General features: G+C 42.1%; 1 non-coding gene across 1 annotated transcript; it reads left to right on the plus strand.

Moving 5' to 3' along the window:
- The first annotated feature begins 5,798 nt into the window (after positions 1-5,798).
- Positions 5,799-5,870, plus strand: TRNAC-ACA (transfer RNA cysteine (anticodon ACA)). Its single transcript has one exon. It is a non-coding gene; the product is annotated as a tRNA-Cys (tRNA).
- Positions 5,871-7,052: the final 1,182 nt, after the last annotated feature.

Here is a 7,052-nt window from a genome sequence, read left to right on the forward strand (position 1 = left end):
TTTCTCCATCAAATCTGAATAAGAGTGTTGCTGGGTAGAGTAGTCTTGGTTGTAGGTTCTTCCCTTTCATCACTTTAAATGTATCATGCCATTCCCTTCTGGCTTATAGAGTTTGTATTGAGAATTCAGCTGATAGCCTGATGGGAGTTTCCTTGTATGTTACTTGTCTTTTATCTCTTGTTGCTTTTAATATTTATCCCTTTTAATTTTTGTCAGTTTGATTACTATGTGTCTTGGTGTGTTCCTCCTCAGGTTTATCCTGCCTGGGACTCTCTGTGGTTCCTGGACTTCGTTGACTCCTCCCTTTCCTATGTTAAAGAAGTTTTCAACTATAAGTCTTCAAATATTTTCTAAGGTCCTTTCTTTCTTCTCCTTCTGAGACCCCTATAATATGCATGTTGGTACACTTAATGTTGTCCCAGAGGTCTCTTAGGCTGTGTTCATCTGTTCTGCAGCAGTGATTTCCACCATTCTGTCTCCAGGTCATTTATCTGTTGTTCAGCCTCAGTTATTCTGGTGTTGATTCCTTTTCATATATTATTCATCTCTGTTTGCTTGTCCTTTAGTTCTTCTAAGTCTTTGGTAAACTTTTCTTGTATCTTCTCAATCTTTGCCTCCATTCTTTTTCCAAGATCCTGAATCATCTTCACTATCATTATTCTCATTTCTTTTTCTTTAAGATTACCTATCACTATATCTTTTGTTTTTCTGGCATTTTATTTTGTCCCTTCATCTGGGACATAACTTTTTGCTTTTTCATGCCGTTAACTTTCTGTAATATGGTTTTTGTTTTAGTCACTGCGAGACTGTGGTTCTTCTTGCTTTTGCCCTCTGATGGAGGAGGCTAAGAGGCTTGTGTAAGCTTCCTGATGGGAGGGACTAGTGGTGGGAAAAATTGGGTCTTGCTCTGGTGGGCAGGGCCTTACTCAGTAAAGCTTTAATCCAATTATCTGCTGATGGATGGGGTGGCACTCCCTCCCTGATAGTTTTTTGGTCTGAGGTGACCCAGCCCACAGTCCATTGGGTTGCAAAGAGTCAGACATGACTGAGCGACTGAACTGAACTGAACTGACTCAGCCCTTGGTCAGGTTAATGGTGATCTCGAAGAGAATTGGTGGCTCAGACCTGCAAAGCAGGAGACCCAGGTTTGATCCCTGGGTTGGGAAGATCCCCTGGAGAAGGGCATGGCAACACACTCCAGTATTCTTGCCTGGGGAATTCCATGGACAGAGGACCTGGCAGGCCCCAGACACGACTGAGCAACGAACGCACACACACCAAGAGTGTGTATACCAAGGGGGACCCTCCCAGGCTAGGGCCCCGTCCCTGCAGTGAGCCCCTGCCGACCCACGCCTCCACAGGAGACCCTCCAACACTAGCAGGCAGTTTTGGTTCAGTTTCCCGTGGAGTCACTGCTCCTTTCTTCTGAGTCTTGGTGCATGCAAGGTTTTGTTGTGCCCTCCAAGAAGGGAGTTTCTGTTTCCCCCAGTCCTGTGGAAGTTTTGTAATCAAATCTCACTGGGCTTCAAGGTCAGATTCCTTGGGAATTCCCAGTCCCTTTGTCAGATCCCCAGGCTGTGAAGCCTGCCGTGGGGTTCAGAATCTTCACAACAGTGGGAGAATTCCTTCGGAACTTTGCTTTCCAGTTTGTAGGTCACCCACCTGGTGGGTATGGGATTTGATTTTATTGTGATTGTGCCCCTTCTGCAATCTTGCTGAGGCTTCTTCTTTGTCTTTGGACATGGGGTTTCTTTTTTTGGTTGGTTCCAGCATCCTCCTGTCTATGGGTGTTCAACAGCTAGATGTGGTTTTGGTGCTCTCACAGGACATGAGCACATGTCCTTCTGCTCTGCCATCTTGAACCAGAAGCCCAAAGCAATCTTGAGAAATAAAAATAGAGCTGGAGGAACAGTCTTCCTGACTTCAGATTATACAACAAAGCTATAGTAATCAAAAGAGTTTGGTACTGGCACAAAAACAGAAATACAGCTGAATGGAACAGGATTTTTAAAAATCCAGAGATAAACCCATGAACCTATGCTCAACTAATCTATGACAAAGGAGGCACGAATGTACAATATAATCTTTTTAATAAGTGGTTCTAGGAAAACTAGATAGCTACTTGTAAAAGAATGAAATTAGAACACTCTGTAACACTATACACAAAATTAAACTCAAAATGCATTGAAGACCTAAATATAAAACTGGATACTTTAAAACTCTTAGAGCATAACATAAGCAGAACACTTTCAGACATATACCACAGCAATATCTTTTTGGATCCACCTCCTAGAGTAATGAAAATAAAAGCAAAAATAAACAAATGGGGTCTAATTAAACTTAAAAGTTTTTGCAAAGCAAAGGAAACCATCAACAAAATGATAAACAGCCCACAGAATGGGAAAAGATATTTGCAAATGAAGTGACCTATAAGAGATTAATCCCCCAAATATAAAAACAGCTCATGCAGCTCAATATTAAAACAACAAACAACTCAAGAAATAGGCATAAGAGACTTTCCAGGGTGGTCCAGTGGCTAAGAATCCATCTGCCAATGCAGCGAACACTGGTTCAATCCCTGATCTGGGAAGATTCTACATGCTGTGAGCAACTAAGCCTGTGTGCCACAGCTTAAAAGCATGTACACTCTAGAGGCTGAGGTCTGAAACAAGAGAAGCCACTGCAGTGAGAATCACACACATCACAACTAGAGAGTAGCTCCCACCTGCTGCAAATGGAGAAAGCCCACATGCAGCAATGAAGACCCAGTGTGGCCAAAAATAAAAATAAATAAAACTTTTTTAATGGGCAGAAGATCTAAATAGACATTTCCCCAGAGAAGACATACAGATGGCCAAAAAGCACATTAAAACGTGCTCAACATCACTAATTCTTAAAGAAATGCAAGTCAAAACTACATTGAGATATCACCTCACACTGTCAGAGTACCCATCAAACACTCCACACACAAGAAACACTGCAGAGAGTGAGGAGAAAAAGGAGCCCTCCTACACTGTTTGAGGGAACATAAATTGGTACAACTATTATGGAGAACAGTACGGAGGTTTCATAAAAAAACCTAAATAGAGAACGCCCATAAGATTTAGCAGTCCCACCCTTGGGTGTATACTGGAGGAAATAATTTGGAAAGACACATGCACTTGCACTCCAGTGCTCACTGAAGCAATGTTTGCAACAGCCACGACATGGCAGCAGCCTGTCCATCGAGGGAGGGATGGGTGACGATGTGGCACATCTACACAATAGAACATTATTGTTGCTGTTGTTCAGTCACCCAGTCATGTCCAACTCTTTGAGACCCCATGAACTGCAGCACACCAGTCCTCCCTGTCCTTCACCGTCTCCCAAAGTTTGCCCAAGTTCATGTCCATTGCACTGGTGAAGCCATCCAGCCATCTTACCCTCTGATGCCCTCTTCTTCTTCTGCCCTTAATCTTTCCCAACATCAGGAACCTTTCCAGTGAGTCAGCTGTTCTCATCAGATGACAAAAACAATGGAGATTCAGCTTCATCATCCATTCAGTAATGGAATATTACTCAGCCATAAAAAAGAACAAAATAATTACATTTGCAGCAATATAAATGTACCTAAAGATAGGCATACTGAGTGAAGTAAGTAAGACAGAGGAAGACAAACTTCATATTATTTCTAGAATCTAAAAAAAAGAAAAGTATAAAAAATTACACATGCTATATGAGAATCTGTTAAACTTTACATCCCACATTTTCTTTTCAGGATTCACTTTTTTTCTGGTTGAACTAGTTCTTTCAGTGGGAGTCTGTGATTACTAAGATTTCTGAGATCTTTCATGCCTAAAGATGTCTTTACCTTTACTCTGGAATAATAGTCTCACTGGGCATAGACTTTTATATTTAACATTGTTTTATTTCACTATTTTGATGATTTTATTCCATTGTTTTTTGGCATCTGCTGTTAAATATGAGAAAGTCTGGTATCAATCCGATTCTTATTTCTTGTTAAGTAATCTGTTTTACCTCTTTGGTAGCCTTTAATATTTCCTTTTCTAGTTCTCAAGTTTGGCTTTTGAATCTATTTTCTCCCTCATTTTCTGTGTTTAGAGAAGAAAGAGGAGGTTTCAGCAACTGTTTCCCCTGCTCTCTTGACCCAGAACTTGGCTCTTGCATTATTAAATGGAGTGAATTTGTTTTGATGACACTTACTCATCATTTTGAATTGTCCATTTTTATATGATGTTGCAGAAGCCTGATTAATATTAATAAATGGTGTCTTTTTAGTTCATGTGACTTCTTTTAGAGATTTCACCCTTCTCTTCTGTCCAGCTATCAGCTGCCACTTCATTCTAATGCCCATATAACTAGCCACAGCAATCTTCTACATGTTGCTTGGCCTCTTCACTTCTCCCAGTCAGTTCAGAATGATTTCTTCTACTTTATTGTATAGAACAATTGTGTTCTCTCTAGCCCCTGCCTCCAAACTCAGCTTGTGACTTCACTTTGAAAACTTACAGTATTATTCACATGCTCTAGTACACAATGGGATATCTCTTTTGACTTTTCTTTTTTCTAGCCGTTCAACAAACAGAAAGAAATGGTATAGAAATTTCTTCCCTTCTTGATATAAATCATGCCACTGTATTAGTGGGATTTGTGTCTGAGTCCTAATAATAAAGGCCCAAATTAGAGGGCTTAATCAAATAAATGCTTTTCTACTCCCACATAAATAAACCTCATAGTAGGAAGTTTGAAGCTAAAATTGTAGTTCTCCAGTCATCAGGGATCCAAGCATTTTCTATTTTTTTCTGTTTGGCTTTCCTTAACAGAAAACTTTCAAACTCCCTTCACTGTCCCTTTGTGGTCTCAAGATGGTTGCTAGATCTCCAGCCATCTCAACCATATTCCAGCCAAGTCAAAGAGGGAAGTGAGGGGCTTCTCTGGTGGCATAGTGGTAAAAAATCTGCCTGCCAATGCAGGAGACATGGGCTCGATTTCTGGTCCAGGAGGATCTCACAACACTGGAGCAACTAGGCCTGTGTGCCACAACTATTGAACCTGTGCTCTGGAGTATACATGCCACAACTACTGAAGCCCTTGGACCTAGAGCCGGTGCTCCACAGCAAGAGAAGCCATTGCTATGAGAAGCCTGGATACTACTAGAAAGTAGTCCCTGACCAAGGCAACTAGAGAAAACCTGCAGCAATGAAGACCCAGGACAGCCAAAAATAAATAAATACAGAATTATTTTAAAATTGAAAGCAAGAAGTGTATGATTCAAAAAAAAAAAAGAGAGGAAAGTGGGAAAGGGCAAAAAGTTATGCCCCTTTAGGTGAAGTTCCCATATACCTCACTGTTGCAATGAAAAAAATAGAGGAATGAGCTTTTCTTTTTTTTCCTGAGAGCAAAGAAGAAAACGAGAACAGTAAGCTGGACTGGTCACTCCTAGTTTGTACTTTAACTGTTCCCAATCCAAAGTCTGTGCCTAAGTTTGCTTTTCTGACATTTTGCACCTATTATCCTTTGACTATGCAAATTACACCCTGTATCTGGTGCTCACCTTTATAACACTCTCTTTGCAAACCACCCCTTGTGGTAGTTCTTCTCTTTTTGAAAACAGAAAAAGTGCCACAGTACAATACACAAAAGACAGTGGACCCAACACTGGGCTACCAGACTGCCAGACCCAATTACTGGATGCCAGCCTATGACTGTTTTTGAAACAAAACAAAGAAAGAATAAGATCCTCGTACCTCTGTTCCTCATCTTACCCCTGACTGCAAGCCCTCTTCTTATGTGGGACTTCCCTGGTGGCTCAGATGGTAAAGTGTCTGCCTACAATGCAGGAGACCCAGGTTCGATTCCTGGGTGGGGAAGCTCCTCTGGAGAAGGAAATGGCAACCCACTTCAGTACTCTTGCCTGGAAAATCCCATGGACAGAGGAGCATGGTAGCAGGGGCATAGTTTTGAGGCATGAACCTATCGTGTTTTCCCCCTCTGCTGGATGAGGATTAAAACGATCTTTCTATTTCCTCCAAACTCTGTCTCTGTAATTTTTTTTTTCTTCAGTGGCAGAGAAAGCTAAGATTTTGGCAGTAGCATCACCTATTCCATTTATGTTTCATTGGTCATCCCTAGCTACAAGGGAAATATTTTAGTCTCAAATAAATTGAATATATTGCCTGGTACACAATCACCTTTGAAGGCTCTACCATATACCTTAGCTTACAGTGGTGGAATAGACTCAACTCTTACTATTAAGGCAGGGAAAATTATTTTTGTGCTTCTTTATGCTTAAGAGTATTAAGAATTTAATTTCGGCTAGAAAAGAGGAATGAGGAGAAAGGCAGAGCAAAATCAGAACCAAAAGGAGCAGGGTTGAATCAAGAGGAATGAAATCAGGAGGGCAAGTTCGTCCTGAGGGCCCGTAGCAGCTTCCCCTAACCCCAGACTGCCCCCTCCCGTTCCTTTTCCCCTTCTTCCTCCTCTTCCTCCTCCCCCTGTCTCCTCCCAGCCAAGCCTGGCTTCCATTCAGTTTCCGGAAATCCCCTACCCAATCTCCAGCTTTTGAAACAATGACCCTCTGGAGACTATTCCCATTGTCCTTGGAACTAGAACAATGAGAGAGTAGAGCTCCTCTCTGGCTTCAGGCTAGGTCCCTTCTCTTAGCCTTCCCCCAAAGGAAAAACTTCCTCAACTCTCCAGTCACTGTCCTCTTCTGTACAGAGGCCGGAAGTTGGGGGAGGTAGACAAAACGCACTTTCTGTCAACGGCTTCTGAGGCTTAAAGTCAATGCCAGCCCCTTAAGTACAGCCTAGGGCCTGTCCTCTCTTAGCTGGAACTAAGAAGGAGTCTGTCTGCAGGGCAGGGTGTCCACTGGACACCTGAGCATACTGGGGGAGGAGGGTGGTGGCAGGCAAACTCAAGGCCTTGGTCCTATATTTTCCAAGTCTCTTTTGATGACTTAATGTCCCCTGTCATTGAAATGACAGAACCACAGGCCATTCTAAAGGAATTGGCAGTTTTATCTTACTGCCAGCCTCTCTTCCACTCCCAGC

The sequence above is a fragment of the Moschus berezovskii genome, chromosome 17 (genome assembly GCF_049115385.1).
Source record: "Moschus berezovskii isolate FMDL1 chromosome 17, NW_MosBer_1.0, whole genome shotgun sequence".
NCBI lineage: Eukaryota > Metazoa > Chordata > Mammalia > Artiodactyla > Moschidae > Moschus > Moschus berezovskii.